This window comes from Notolepis coatsorum (assembly GCF_963971535.1).
Source record: "Notolepis coatsorum genome assembly, chromosome: 8".
In the NCBI taxonomy this organism is placed as follows: Eukaryota; Metazoa; Chordata; class Actinopteri; order Aulopiformes; family Paralepididae; genus Notolepis; species Notolepis coatsorum.
The window spans coordinates 99,018,940-99,034,958 of record NC_140172.1 but is presented as its reverse complement, the minus strand read 5'-3'; the positions used below and the strand labels follow the sequence as shown (position 1 = coordinate 99,034,958).

At 45.9% G+C, this 16,019-nt stretch overlaps 1 pseudogene across 1 annotated transcript in view; it reads left to right on the top strand.

The window, feature by feature from the left end:
* LOC311233514 (vacuole membrane protein 1-like) overlaps positions 1–16,019 on the top strand; it is a 337,120-nt pseudogene that overhangs the window by 92,962 nt on the left and 228,139 nt on the right. Inside the window, exon 6 of the transcript in view lies at positions 11,703–11,834. The product of the transcript in view is annotated as a vacuole membrane protein 1-like (transcript). The remainder of the gene's footprint in view (positions 1–11,702; positions 11,835–16,019) is intronic.

Genomic DNA, 16,019 nt, shown 5'->3' with positions numbered 1-16,019 from the left:
TATGCTTCCTTGTGGAACACCACAGCTCACTGTGGGGGGGGGGGGGTAGGGTACCGTTTACCTCCACCATCTGTTCTCTCCCCTCCAGGTAGGATTGCATCCAGCTCACTGATAGACTATCAAAACCAATTGCTTTTAGCTTGTCAATCAGAATGGTGTGATTGACAGTGTCGAAGGCCTTTTGTAGGTCCAGCATGACCATGCCGCAGTATTTGCCCACGTCCACCTCTTGTTTGATGTGGTCGTTTAAATAGAGAAGGCATGTGTCAGTGGGGTGGGATGTTCTGAAGCCAGATTGGAATTCGTAGATTAGATTAGATAGGTACTTTTCGACCTGTTCGTATAAAAAAAATTCCATGACTTTCGAGATGCAGGTAGGATAGAAACAGGGCGGTAGTTGCCTGGGTCTAATTTGCTGCCCTTTTTGTGCAGGGGTGTTACTCTCGCAATTTTGAAGTCCTTGGGGACGTGTCCCTGTTTTATGGAGAGGTTTATTATGTGTGTGATGACTGGGGTGATGGCGGCTGCTGAGTCTCTCAGGAATTTGGAGGGGATGTTGTCATGGCCAGTGGCCTTGTTCGGTTGGAGGGCGCTCAGTTTTTTGAGTACCTCATCTGTTGTTACCATTTCCAGTTTGAAGTCGTCTTTGTGGACCCCTAGGTTCTTGTAGTATGCTACTATGTGTTCTACCCCATAATGCCCTGAGTGGGAGGGTAGTTTGTTTACCAGTGTTGTGGCTATGTTTGTAAAGAAAATGTTTAAGTAATTGGCTACATCCAGCTTGTCTGTGATGAGCGTGTTGTCCGTCTTTATGTTTATGTTTGAGAATCTGGTTTTAAGTTTTTTACTGCAGCCTAGTTGATTATTGAGTAATTTCCAAAGTTCACGTGGTTTGTTTTTGTTTTCCTCAGTTTTGTCATTGATGACATTTTTTTTTGCAGTTTTGATCATGGAGTTTACGTCATTTCTTAGTCTGTTTCTTTCCATTTTGAGTTCAGTCACGTGGGCTTGGAGTTCACTGCTCGTCCTTTTGGTAAGCTTTCACTGACTTTTACGAAACTCAGAGCATTTTTTGTCTCTGGTTTTCATAGCGGTCAGTATTTCAGTGTGCATCCACGGCTCAGCGCGATTTTTTACCCTGGTGGTTCTTGGACACGACAGTAGTAGTAGTTATAAGGTGTTTGAGCTTGTAACATTAACGTTAGTTAGCTATCGCGGTAGCCCCTTTCGTGGCTGTGATGCACCAAGTGCATCACAGTCACGAAAGGGGCTACTATCGTGCTATCAGCCGGCCGTGACGAGGAAAAGGCGACAGCCTAACAGACCAATAGCTGTGTACTACTGGTAAGTGTAGTTCTTTTTTTACGACAAATTAAAAACGTTATAACTACCTTTGTTTCAACCAAAAATGCTTACACAATCATGTTAGTGGTAGAAGGGAACTCATTTTGTGCAAAAATGGAAAGCTTGCCAATGTTCATGCGGCAGAATTGTTACAATAGCCGATAATTCATTTTCCCAATGATAAATCCCTATACGGGTGGAACAACCAGTGACGTCAGACTACACCTCCCTATGTGCGTCACTGGGCACACCACGCCTACACACACACACACATATGCAAACCATACCAAAACACACACAGCACACACACACACACACACGCAAACCATACCAAAACACACACACAGCACACACACACACACACTCAAACCATACCAAAACACACACAACACACACACACACACACACACACACACACACACACACACACACACACACACACACACACACACACACACACACACACACACACATTGGCCCACATCAAACCTTTCTTGGGAACATCAAAGCATTGCAGCGGTGTCATTTCATTGTTGTTACTTATCTGTGTAATTTCTCCGCTAACATAGCATATTATGTGCGGCATGTGTTGTCAGGTTATATAATTCAAAGTCGCCACAGCGAACACTGTGCAGCATACGATTCTATTTAGCTAACTATAGCTGCTATAGTTCCTGGGCCAGCAGTGTTTGAAGCTAAGCGTGCAGCAAGTATAATAGTTCCCATTGGAATTGATAGCTGTGTTATAATTTGATATACCTGTTGGGTGTCAGACGCCAAACACATTCAGCCAAACAAATTCATCCAGGGTGTGATCAGCTGGGGGTACCTCTGTTTTTCATGTTGTCATTCATTTGGATATGATTTATTCCCCCTTCTGATTTTAAATTTTTTTATAATATTTTTATATTTTTATAATAGACTAATAGACGCTCTCTCTCTGATCATCTGATAGCACCACAGACCATGGATGCTTTTAAAAAGGGCCTCAAAACACATCTTTTTAATAGAGGCTTTTGTTGATTTTTATCCCTGCACATTTGATGTTCTTTTACTCTTTTAATAGTTTTAGCCCTTCTTATTTTATGTTCTTTTACTCTTTTACTAGTTTTAGCCCTTCTTATTTTATGTTCTTTGACTATTTTACCAATTTTAGCCCTTCTTATTTTATGTTCTTTTTACTCTCTTACTAGTTTTTATGTTCTTCTACACTGTAGCGCCTTGAGATTTGTTCCATAAATATAAAGCGCACCTACAAATTCAGTTTCAGTTTCAGTTGAAACTTTATTTGAACAGGGACAGCACACATTAATGGACATACATGTAAATGTGTTAGCCAAAGCAAATGTTCAACTGTTGTCCCTGGGCCTGGTGTTAAAAAGCCGCTAAAAGCATATTGAATTGCATAATCAATCAATCAATCAATCAATCAATCAATCAATCAATGTCATGATTATTATAAGGGCCAACTTGACTTAACAAAACAAATGCATAACATATAAACACATGGCACTACAACCATGTAAATTGGCTCTTACACGCCGGCCTCTAATTGTTAAATGTCATAACATAACAATTAACATAAAATGAAAAACAAAAAGAGCCAAAGTGTTCCATAATCACAAAACAAATCAGATATTTGAGACTATTGCCTCGTGCAAAAGACAAAGCTTGGTTACTGGTCGCTCTAAAACACTTGTTTTGGTCTTCAGACGCACTGAGCGCACCAAGCTGTTCTTGTCTGAGAATGTCTCCAAAACTCTGCCGAGGAGCCAAGAGCCCCGAGGAGCTGCAGAGTCGACTACCACGACAATATCTCCAGGTACAAAATTTCTCCTGGGCTGACTCCACTTTTGCCGTTCTTGGAGGAGAGGGAGGTACTCCTGCACCCATCTTTTCCAAAAAAGTCCAGAAATATACTGAGCTTGCTTCCACCTCCTCTTCACATATAGATCCTCCTTCACAAAGAGCCCAGGTGATAAGAGTGGCTTGCCTTTCATCAGGAGAATATGGTTGGGAGTGAGTGGTTCAAGATCGTTGGGATCGTCTGACAGTTTGGTGATGGGGCGGCCATTTAATATTGCCTCCACTTCACACATGACAGTGTGCAATCCATCATCATCCAAAGTTTGCAAATGCAAAACAGATGCGAGAACCTTCCTTACCATGCGGATAACTCTCTCCCACACGCCTCCCTGGTGGGATGCTCCTGGTGGGTTAAATTTCCAGTGAATTCCATCTTGGAGCAAAGCTCCTTGCAACCGTTCATGATTCAGAGCTGCAAGAGCCTCCTTCAACTCTCGCTCTGCTCCCACAAAGTTTGTTCCATTGTCAGATTGCATCTGGGATACCTGGCCTCTTCTGCAGATAAATCTACGTATGGCGTTGATGCACGCATCTGTATCCAGAGAAGGCGCCACTTCCAAGTGGACCGCTCTGCTTGAGAAACAGGTAAAAATTACTCCGTAGCGCTTACATGTACTCCGGCCTCTCTTCACTTCAAATGGCCCGAAATAGTCAACGCCGACATTCGTAAAGGGGGGTAAATCAGGCAGAAGCCTTTCCTTGGGCAAATCTGCCATTTTCTGTTCTCCTACCCTTGCACAATGGAGCCTGCAAAACCCGCACTTTCCAATGATCTTCCTCACAGCCGAATTGGCGTTTGTGATCCAAAACTTCTTACGAAGCTTTGACAATGTATGGTTTCTTCCACTGTGTCCTAGTTGTTGGTGGATGTGCCTCAGTATGAGTGTGGAAATGTACTGATCTTTAGACAGAATGAGTGGATGTTTTCTTTCTTCAGGCATCGCTGCTCTACTCAGTCGTCCACCAACTCTCAAAAGGCCATCATCCATTCGAGGGTCCAGCTTGTAGGTCACACTGTCTCGTGCAACTGGTTTTCCAGCTGCTAGTGCGGCCATTTCCTTTTGGAACCTTTGTTGCTGACAGTATCGGATGATGGAAACTTCAGCCTTCAATAGGTCATCCAATGACAAGGTCTGCCCTTTCAGGGCTCCTTTGGCCTTTTCCATCTCTGTCTCGATGTGCCTGGAAGCACCACGTGTATCCTTCTCAAGGACTTTAACAGCCTGCAACTCCTTTCTCCTTTGTGCCAGTTCTAGAAGAGTCCTCTTCACCTTTAGAAACCATGCTGCAGCTGTCTTGAGCTTCTTCCATTCAGAGAAGTAAGTGACAAGATGTTCTGTAGCACTAGGTGAGTCTGTGATGATCACATTCACAGCAACAGGCTTCTTGACTTCTGGATCGTCGCTGGCCATAATGCAGTCTGCTGTATAAGAAGGTCATTTCTCCATGGGCTGAGAGAGGAATTTTGGGCCCTCAATCCATCGGTCATCCGTCAGCAGTTCTTCAACTTTCATACCCCTGGATGCGTCGTCAGCGGGGTTGTCTCTGGTGTTGATGTACTTCCATTGAGACACGTCAGTCATATCTCTAATGGTTGACACCCTGTTTGCCACGAAGGTATGAAAGCTCTTGTCCTCGTTTTGTATGTACTTGATCACTGACGTGCTGTCTGTCCAAAATGTTGATGGATCCAGTGGCAGTTCAAGCTCAGTCTTCAACATCTGGTCCACTCGGACTGCTAGGACCGCAGCTGTCAGTTCAAGACGCGGAATGGTTACATGTTTCAGGGGCGTGACTCTTGCTTTTCCCAACATGAAGGAAACATGGATACTGTTTTTGTTGTTCTGCAGCCTAAGATAGGCAACAGTCCTATGTTCGCTAGCATCGGAAAAGTGATGCAATTCTGCCCGAGTGGGGCGTCCAAAGTCTTTGGGTTTAACACATCGGTTGACTTTGAATGACGTCATCTTTTCCAGTTCCTCCAACCATCTTATCTATTGGTGTTCAATATCTTTTGGAATGTTCTCATCCCAGCTGCACCCTCTTCTACACAGTTCCTGCAGCATGGACTTGGCAGGCAGTGTAACTGGGCTAATGAAACCCAGGGGATCGTACACCGAACTTACGATGGACAGTAGACCTCGCCGGGTATGCGGTTGCTCCTTCCTGACCATTTTAAATTTAAACGTGTCAGTTTCCACGCACCACAGTAGCCCCAGGGCTCTCTCCATCGGAAGCTCATCTCTGTCCAGATTCAACTCTTTTGAGTCTCTTGCCCGGTGCTCTTCTGCAATTGACTGCAGTACTGACCGGCTGTTGCTGGTCCACTTGGTCAAGGTGAATCCGCCTCTCTGACAAATCTCTGAAAGCGCTTGAATCATGATAACTGCTTCTTCCTCTGTGGGTAGGCTCTTTAAGCAATCATCCACGTAGAAGTTACGTTTGACTGTTTTGACAACATCAGCAGAAAAGTGATTGTGATTGTCTTCAGCAGTCTTCTTCAGTGCGTAGCTCGCACAACTTGGGGATGAAACTGCCCCAAACAAGTGTACTGTCATTCGATGCTCCACAACCTCCAGATTTGTGTTGCCGTTAGGCCACCAGAGGAAGCGAAGAAAGTCCCGGTGTTCTTCAGGAACGTTGACCTGGTAAAACATTGACTTTATGTCTCCCATGAACGCTACTGGCTCCTGTCTGAATCTTACCAGAACACCCAGTAGCGAACTGGTGAGATTAGGGCCTTGTAACAGTTCGTTGTTCAGTGAAGTTCCCTTGTATTCAGCGCCGCAGTCGAACACAACCCTTAAGTTGCCCTTTCTTGGGTGATGTACACCATGGTGGGGAACATACCAAACTTGTCCGACTTCACGATATAGCTGATGTTGAGGCACTTCCTCAGCATAACCATTCCTGATCACGTCAGTGAAAAAGCTGGTGTACTCCTGGTGTACTCTCGAACCTCCTCTGTAATCCAAGTAGCCGTTGCCTGACCACACAGAGGTTGTTGGGCAGAGTAATCTGGTCACTCCTGAAGGGCATCTTCATACTATAGTGTCCATCCATGAGCTGTGCCGATTCCTCCATGATCTTCAGAAATCTAACATCTTCTCTTGACATTCCCTTTTCTTCCGAATTCTTTTCATTAAAATCATGGTTGTATTGGTTGCTTAGCATCTCCTCCAATCTGCTCACAGAAATCCTATTGACATTGGCCACTGCAATCCCATTTTCAGGACCATCGCTTGCTTGAAGGGGCCCATTGACCGCCCAGCCCAGAACAGTTCTTACAGCATATGGACCATTTCCACGGCTGTTAACCACTTCCCAAGGTTCCAATAACCTGGGTGCATTGGTGCCAATCAATAGGTCAACATTCGCCTTTATGCTGGGAATTTGGACATCAGACAGGTAAGGCCACTTCACCAAATCTTCCTGTGAGACAATATGTTCACTGGTCACAGGCATTTTTCTTTGAGAAAGGACTTCTGGGAGGCTATAGAAGGTGTCTCCATTGAGACCAGAGATCTCCAAACCTTTCAAGGAGGTACTTGCGACCACTTTCTCCTGTCCCATGGTGCGCAGAAGGAAGTTGGTCTGTCGTCCAGTCATATTCAATGCATTCATTAAATGCTCAGAACAAAATGTTGCAGAACTGCCAGGGTCGAGAAAGGCGTATGTTTGCAATATCTTGTCTCCCTTTGTGGACTTGACCTGGACTGGCAAGATGGACAACTTACAACCACCTCCGCCGGCCCCAGTAAGACCACATGTCTGAGTGGCTGTTGTGACGCTAACGGATGTCTTAGGCTGACCATCTGTGCTGGGGTATGGCCTGTCGATATGGAGTATGGTTGGATGGTTTTTTCCGCAAATCTTGCAGGTTAGGCGCTTGTCGCAATCACCACTCATGTGACCGGAACACAAACATCCAAAGCAAATCCCCTTTTGTTTCACAAAGATAATTTTGTCCTTGTGGTTCTTTCCTTTCAGTCGCGGGCACTCTGTCAAAGAGTGGTCCCCAAAACAACACATACATGATCTGGACTTCTCCATTTTGAAATCACGCCCCCTATGGACAGATCTCAATGGCTCTTTGGAGTCCAGACGTGTTACCGTTGTAGCAAAGCTGTTGCCTTTAGCTCTGCCAAACCTGGACTGAGGCTGGGACTTGTTCCTGTTACTCAATCCATCCTTTATGGCTGGTTGATCCTGGATGTCGCCGAAAAGTGGGTCAGAAAGGATTGTAACCTGACGTTCCACGAATGTAACAAGGTCGTTAAAAACAGCTCTGCGATTTTGTCGCTCCAGTAAATCATGAGCTGTTGTCCTCCATCTTTCCCTATACCTGTAGGGCAGCTTGGTCATAATCCTGCGCATGTTGGTTGGCATGTCGAGCTCCTGCATGTGTTGCATATCTGCCATAACGTTGCAACAGTTGCGCAGGAACAAAGAATAGGCCTGCAGCGCCTTTACATCCTCAGACTTAACTGACGGCCATGCCAAGGCCTTTTCAATGTATGACGAAGCAATTTTGAATTCGTTCCCGAAATGCTTCTTCAGGAGACCCTTGGCTATGTCGTAACCACGGTCAGGCATCATGTGCTGACAACTCCTTACCAGCTCACGTGGTTGTCCCGTTGTAAATTGTTCCAAAAAATATAAACAATCAGCTTTGCTGGCCTTGTTTTCAATATTATGTTCAAAGGATCTTATAAAGCTCCCATAGTGAAGCGGGTCACCGTCAAATGGAGGTATGTCTTTTGATGGTAGAGACATTGTGAACTGTTGTTGTACAAGAGCACTTGTTATTTCATTCTGCCGTTGCAGGACTGTACTCAAGTCTCCTTGAAGTGGTATTTGACACGGTTGATACAGTTGTGGGTGCGCAGCAGCTCCACCTTGTGGTGGCATTTGAAAAGGTTGATACAATTGTGGTTGGACAGCAGCTCTACTTTGTGGTGGAATGTGAAAGAGGGGTGGTTGTGCAGCAGCTCCACCTTGTGATGGCATGTGGAAGAGGGGTGGTTGTGCAGCAGCTCCACCTTGTGATGGCATGTGGAAGAGGGTTGGTTGTGCAGCAGCTCCACCTTGTGATGGCAAGTGGAAGAGGGTTGGTTGTGCAGCAGCTCCACCTTGTGAGGGCATGTGGAAGAGGTGAGGTTTAACCTTTGGCTTGACAACAGGCTCTGGCATAGGAATGCTGAATTGCTGTGCTGTTGCATTTAGCACAGTATGGCTTGAATGAGGAGGTCCAGTGTGATTTCCCACATGCCTTTGGCTAGAGGTTCGTGACCGTCTCCCTGCATCTGACGTAGTATGCAGAACAGCCAAATGGGCAGTGGATACAGCCAAATGGGCAGTGGATACAGCCAACTCAGCCTCCATTTCAAGCTGCTCCTTTTTCCTCCTTAACACTTCCTTGCTCCTCCTTAGCTCTTCACTTAGCACTTCATTATTCCTCCTTACCTCTTCCTCTTGATCCTCCAGAGCTTGTCTCTCCTTTAAGTACGCTGCTTTCACCAGCAGTGATGCTCTTTTAGCCTCTGCTATGAGGCGTTCAGAGCTGGCACTGCTACCACTCTTTCTGCTGCCTTGTGAGCGTCCAAAGGAGATATTTGAAATACTGTCATTTGGTTTCACATCATCAACCACTGTTTGTATGTTGTCTGGGCGTGCGTCCTCTGTGGGTGCACTGACAGTGTGCACCTCCCTTGTGTGCACATCCTCTGTGTGCACAGCCTCTGTGTCTACACAGACAGTGTGCACATCCTCTGTGTGCACAGGTTCTGAGTGCACTTCACCCTGGCTATTTGTAATTGCCATATTTTGTGCCAGCCAACTCTCAACATGCACGTGGAAGCTTTCCAACGTGTTTATTCTTGACCCAAACCAGGCAGTTTGTAATGCATTTTCGTCCGGGGACATAGTTGACGTATTCATAAATTCATTTTGTACAGATTTGGCTGTCTCACACAGCCTTACATATTCACATAATACATCTTGTACCCCTGTCACATCAGCATTGTGCATAAATACCTCCATCATTTTCAACAACTTTTTTGCCTTATTTAATTTATCTGATCTTTTATTTTCCAATTTTCCCAATTTTTCCATTACAGCCTTTAAGGTCAGTTTAATTTCCCTTTTTTCCATTGTGACAGTTTTCACAGCCGCCTCTGCACCGACGAGTTGCTCATTATTAATGTCTTGATTGTCATCCGCAACGCTCATGTTGACAATCAGCAGTGAAATGATTGAAGCAATAACGTTATGCCCGGCGCGCACGAAGGGATTCAAACAGTCAACGATAGTTGTGCGTGGCGCACATAACGGATTCAACGCCTACGGTGGCGCGCACAAACGAATCAAAGTTAACGGTAGACTGGTACGCGCAGTCTATTTTCAGCTACCAATGCATTGGAATTTATGCTCGCAAAACGTAAGAGTTGTGTGCACACATTTACCATGGCCAAAAAAGGGGTAGCGCTACCTTACCTCGGCTTGTAGCGTACCACGGAAAATGTTGGCAGCTGACGTTGGGTACCGTTGGTTGTAGTTGGAGCTCTGATGAGTAGGTTGACGTTCAGCGCTTCTCAGCTCATGGCTATGTTGACATCCAACAGCTGGAACTGCGCAAATCCCACGCAGTCCTCAACGCATCAGCTCCGCGCGCGCATCAAAGCGAGGCTGAATGGCTTCCCCGCTGTCCTCAACGTTTCTTGTTGCGCAAAGCTTAAACCTACTTTGCTCGTCTTGCTGTGGTTCCCAATGATCCACTTTACTGATGAGCAAGTTTTTGACTTGCTTTGCTCTTGGTGTGGTTCCCAATCCACCTTTATACTAATGAGCACAAGTTTTTGACTTGTATAAGGGCCAACTTGACTTAACAAAACAATAAAAACTATAAGCCCTTGAGGAGGCTGTTACCGGCTAAAAAACCTATAATTGACGCGTCTGTGGCCGCTGTTGTAACCGTCTTGGTGAAAGGAATGAATGTCCACAAGGTTCGTTCCACTAATACCCCAATGGGTTTATTTACCACACAAATGTGATACAAAGCAATTGCCAAACGATACCTTTCAAAACAACAAACAAACACTATACCCTACAAACAAAACGATAACAAACAACGTGCCGTGTCAAAAACTGTTTGGCTCTACCGGTAACCAAACACACCTGCCTGTCATCAGTCCCGTTACTCATTAAGTAGCTGAGTATGTCACCTACTGGTGAGCAACGGGTACTGATGCCACAAACTCATTTTGGGCAGGCTGGCAGGCACAATGTATAGAGGCAGAATTCATAAATACATAAAAAACAAAACAAATGCATAACATATAAACACATGGCACTACAACCATGTAAATTGGCTCTTACAATTATATTAGATGATTAGATTAGATTATTATATCTGTATATCTGTATGTTGTGTATGTCATAAATGTCATTATGAATTGAAAATGGGGGACCCTGATGTAAACAAGACGAAAGTGTGTATTGAGCTGTACTGTACTGTACCCATTCTGCAATCTGTTAATTAAAGTTTTCAATCAATCAATCAATCAGTCAGTGTCTCCTCTCACCAAGAAGCTACCGCGAGCAGGTTGTTAGAGTAACTTCTTACTGAAGAATAGTATGCACATTTACATTTAGTCATTTAGCTGACGCTTTTATCCAAAGCGACTTACATGTTCTGTACGACAAGTCATCAGGAAGGGCACAACTCTATCAGATGAGTAACAATGTTCATCAAAGTGTTGAGTGCTACAGTGTAGGTTAGTTTATTATGATAGTGCATGATAGTAAGGTTAGTTAGGGTTAAAAAAATAAAAATAAAATTAGATAATGGTTGAAGAAGTGCGTCTTTAGTCGACGGCGAAAGATTGGACGGGTTTCGGCTGTCCTAACTGGGGTGGCTAGTTCATTCCACCATTGTGGGGCAAGGACTGAGAATAGGCGGCTTCTGTTTGATGGCCCTCCCGGAGCTCGGATAGGAGTAGGTCTGAGGCGGCCAGAAGATGCAGAGCGTAGGGGTCTTGAGGGTGTGTAGTTAGAGACCATTGACCGGAGGTAGGCGGGAGCAGTTCCCTTTGCCACACGGTATGCCAGGTCGAGGGCCTTGAAGGATGCTAGTGAAGGATAGAATGCTAGTGAAGGATGTTACTGAAGGATAGGATGTTAGTGAAGGATAGTATGTTAGTGAAGGATAGGATGTTAGTGAAGGATAGTATGTTAGTGATTAATTAGAAAACAGATATAATATCATGCAATATCATCAAAACATAACAATCATCAAATATTACAGCATAAACGTGTGTCAGGTGACTGTCACTCACTGTCCCTCTCCCCCCCCCTCTCTCTCTCTCTCTCTCTCTCTCTCTCTCTCTCTCTCTCTCTCTCTCTCTCTCTCTCTCTCTCTCTCTCTCTCTCTCTCTCTCTCTCTCTCTCTCTCTCTCTCTCTCTCTTTATCTCTATATCTCTCTATCTCTCAGGGCCCACACATAGCACCAGTGACCCTGGCAGCGTATGAGTTTGGCTCTGTGGATTTCCCGGAGCCCCCCTACCCAGAGCAGATCATCTGCCTTCAGGGGGGGGGGGGGTACCAGCCGCCGCTGTGGATCCCAGTGGAGTGGAGGAGGAGGTGGGCACGGCAACAGCGGCTGCCACCCTCCAGGGAAGCATCTCTCTCTGGACCATCGTTTCCTAGGTGTGCCTGCAGGCCTGTATGTGGGTGAGTCACTTCTTAACCCTTTCACTGCCACACTACCAAAGGGTTAACCCTTGAGAGTCCAAAGTCCTGTTTGCACCCGTCGGCGGAGAACAAAAGGATTAATAATTTCTCCCAAATGCTCAAAAAGTACCTCTTTTCAGAAATCGGTAAAAATAGAAAGATGACATTTCGAGTGTTTTGAGATGTTATATATATATATATGTCTCCTTACTTGCTTAATCTTAATACGACTTGTAAATATGTTTAATTCTTGCTAAATGTTATGATTGTTTGCCAGAGAACTACATCGCGTCAAGAAACGCACATACACGCACGCGCGCACACACACACAGAGCGGCGTGTGCGCTGTGAAAAGGTGTTATACCCCGCAGAGGTGAGACGTATCAGAGACTCGCTACCCCCCATCTAAATTCTAAACAACAGATTGGCTTTTATGTATGAATTATCTCTTGCAATAATATCCACGGGACTCGACTTTTTGCAGTCGTTGTGTATGTGTGTCACCAACACACGCCAACTATCTCCTGCATGCGGACCCGCGGACATTCTCTCACAGCTGATAGAGGGGAAAAAAAGCAATAGCCTACATACTTTTCTGGACTGATCATCTGAGCTCCTCTCCAGTTGAACTGCTACTGTGTTTAATTCCTAAATATTCATAAATCCAAATGCCATTGTGTCTTCACGTGCAGTTAAATCCTCTGTGAACAAGTGAAACTGAAACTTACCAAGCCTATAAGTTGTTAAAGGGGCAGCAGTAAATATCCGCCCTGTAAATATCCGAACCCAATCATTCCAACCCCCTCCAATGTACAGTCATTTACCTAGTATGGTTTTGTCAATAGTTCAATGTACAATTGTGTTTGTTTGTACAGTGTCTCCTCCCCCCCCCCCCTCAATGTACAGTGTTACTTGTTTATACAGTGTGCCCCCCGCCCCCCCCCCCCCCCAACCACCTCCAATGTAAATTACCCAGTATGGTTGTCAATATCCCAATGTACCCAACCCCCCCCACCCAACCTCCAATGTACAGTTTCTACGTCAAATGTATATACTCCCTTTTCTTGACTCCTTCTGTATCACAAACAGTACTGTATTTGCAAATCTGGTATGTCATAAATGTATAGATGTAGCAGTACTGACTATCTGTATGTCATGTATGTCATATATGTCTATATGAATTGAAAATGGGGGACCCTGATGGAAACAAGACAAACGTCTTTCTCAGGTCTGCATCCCCTTAACAATTGTATGTATTGAGCCGTACTGTATTGTACCCATTCTGCAATCTGTTAAATAAAGTTTTCATTCATTCATTCATTCAGGCAATTAATTTACTCAGTGAATGCCTGAACACAGAATGACACCAGTATCACTGACTACCACGGCAAGCCTATAGGAAATTATTCTATTTAATAATAATAATTATAAATGTCTCTCTCTCTGTCTATATCTCTGTATCTCTTTCTTTCTTTCTTTCTTTCTTTCTTTCTTTCTTTCTTTCTTTCTTTCTTTCTTTCTTTCTTTCTTTCTTTCTTTCTTTCTTTCTTTCTTTCTTTCTTTCTTTCTTTCTTTCTTTCTTTCTGTTATGGTTTGTAACCGACCCCAATCGCACAACACAAGACAGGTATGAGAGTAAGCCAAGAACTGGGCATTTATTGAAACACACAGAAAACGGCACTGTCCCTTTAAGGGAGAACACAAAATACTAGAGAACAAGAAAGGGGAAAATAGGCACAGTGCCTTTAAGAGGCGAGCTGGCCAAGGGGAAGGCTAAGGGAAGGCTAACGGAACAGGGCCGGGGCAAGGGACAAGGCAGGAACAGGGAGGACTAGGAGGACTGGACAGGGAGGACTAGGAGGACTAGGAGGAGAAAAACAGGGACAGAGGCCCGCAGAGGCGGGCTGGGGACAGGGAGGACTAGGAAAACAGGGTAGGGCCTTGGAACAGGGCGAGGGCTGGAGCTGCTTACAGGGACAGAGAAAACAGACAACGCCTGGGATACAAGCATTAATGAATGTTGCTGCTCTGCAGCGTCTCCCGGGATGGTTAGTCTGGGGAAGCAGGTGGTGACGTCAGAGCCGCTCTGCAGACTTCTCTCGGCAGATCTCCGAGGTGGTAAGCGGGACCGAGAGGGAGAGAGGGAGCGGGTTAGCTCTGAGTACAGTAGGGAACAGAGCAGGTGAACAGGAGAAGTGACTTGTCCCAAAAACAGAGTAATCCAGGTGACAGAATCTTCGGTGTAAATACACACTGTGAGTAAACGTCCCAAACACAAATCCACGTGATAGAATCTTCGGTGCAAATAAACACTGTGAGCGAAGTCCCAAACACAAATCCAAGTGATAATATCTTCGGTGTGTATACACACTGTGAGCGATGTTAAGGCCAAATATTATCCCAATGAACAGTCCAAAAGGCTGATGCTGGGTGAGTGACAGTCTGACAAAAAGCTGGATATCTTCAGTGTCTTTAAACACACGAAAAACGAATAGGATCAAAGACAGTCATAAAAACTCACCCAGGCGCTGTGCGTAAAGAGAGTAGGATCAAAACGGGGCGAGCGCGTCACCACGGGGAACCGGGTGGTCCAAGCGGAGGTCTGAGTGGTGCGCGACTGCTTGAGTACGCGCCGGTATGAAGGGCGCATCTGGCGCGGAGGTCTGAGTGGTGCGCGACTGCTTGGAATACGCGCCGGTACGGAGGGCGCATCTGGCGCGGAGGTCTGAGTGGTGCGCGTCTGCTTGGAGTACGCGCCGGTACGGAGGACGCAACTGGAGTGCGTCTGAATGCGCGTCTGGAGTGAAGAGCGCGTCTGCGCGGAAGAGCGCGCCAGCTCGGAGAGACGCATCCTCCCGTAGAGTATTAGGAAGCGATGCGCGTCTGGAGTGAAGAGCGCGTCTGCTGCGCGGAGGTCTGGATGCGCGTCTGCGCGGAAGAGCGCGCCTGGCTCGGAGAGACGCATCCTCCCGTAGAGTATTAGGAAGCGATGCGCGTCTGGAGTGAAGAGCGCGTCTGCTGCGCGGAGGTCTGTCTGGGCGTCTGCTGCGCGGAGGTCTGAATGCGCGTCTGGGCGTCTGCTGCGCGGAGGTCTGGATGCGCGTGTGGACGTCTGCTGCGCGGAGGTCTGAATGCGCGTCTGGGCGTCTGCTGCGCGGAGGTCTGGATGCGCGTCTGGACGTCTGCTGCGCAGAGGTCTGAAGTGGGACACTGGAATACCTCCCGTGGAAGTTTAGAGAGCGCAGTCCAGTGTCTCCTTCCAGGCAAACGGAGACAGGAGGCGAAGGCTAGAGTGCATCTCACGCCGGAGATGAAAGCAGCATAACAGACAGAGAACCTCCCGAAGGAGTCTTGGTGATAGAGATATGATACGGAATGATAAGGGATGATACGGGACGACCCGACAGGAACTGAGGGGAGAGCGAGGTACTTAAAGCCCACAGGGGAACTAATTAGAATGCACATCAGGTGCGTGAAGGTAATTGATACTTGAAACTAGAAGTGTGTGTTCGGCACCAGACCAATCAAACACATAATGACAGGTAGTCCAAGGGTGTGGTTGCTGAAGAGCAAACGAACGCGAGGGTGGGGGCTAGTGAGGTGAGGAGAATGCAATTGATTAACAGAAAACTAAAGGAACAGAGCGAGTAGGCTTAAAGGAACAGAGCGAGTAGGCTTAAAGGAACAGAGCGAGTAGGTGAGCAGCGGACAAAACCTCACACTTTCTTTCTCTCTCTCTCTCTCTCTCTCTCTCTCTCTCTCTCTCTCTCTCTCTCTCTCTCTCTCTCCCTCTCTCTATCTATTATATTATATATTGTATTACTATACTATTATATATCTAATGTATTCAGGTAAACCTCGATCTATCTAGTGTGTGTACATGGCATCAAATCAAAGTGTGTGTCACTGTAGGCCTGCCTGGGCCCAGTCATTGGAATAACAAAGGAACAACAGACTATAAACTGGGCCTTTGTTCCAGGTGTGAATTGGTCTAGTGACATTGATTACATTGCATTCTGGGAGGGAGTGTAGTTCTCTTATCAAATAGCTGAATTCACTGAATCCTTTCAAACCCTCC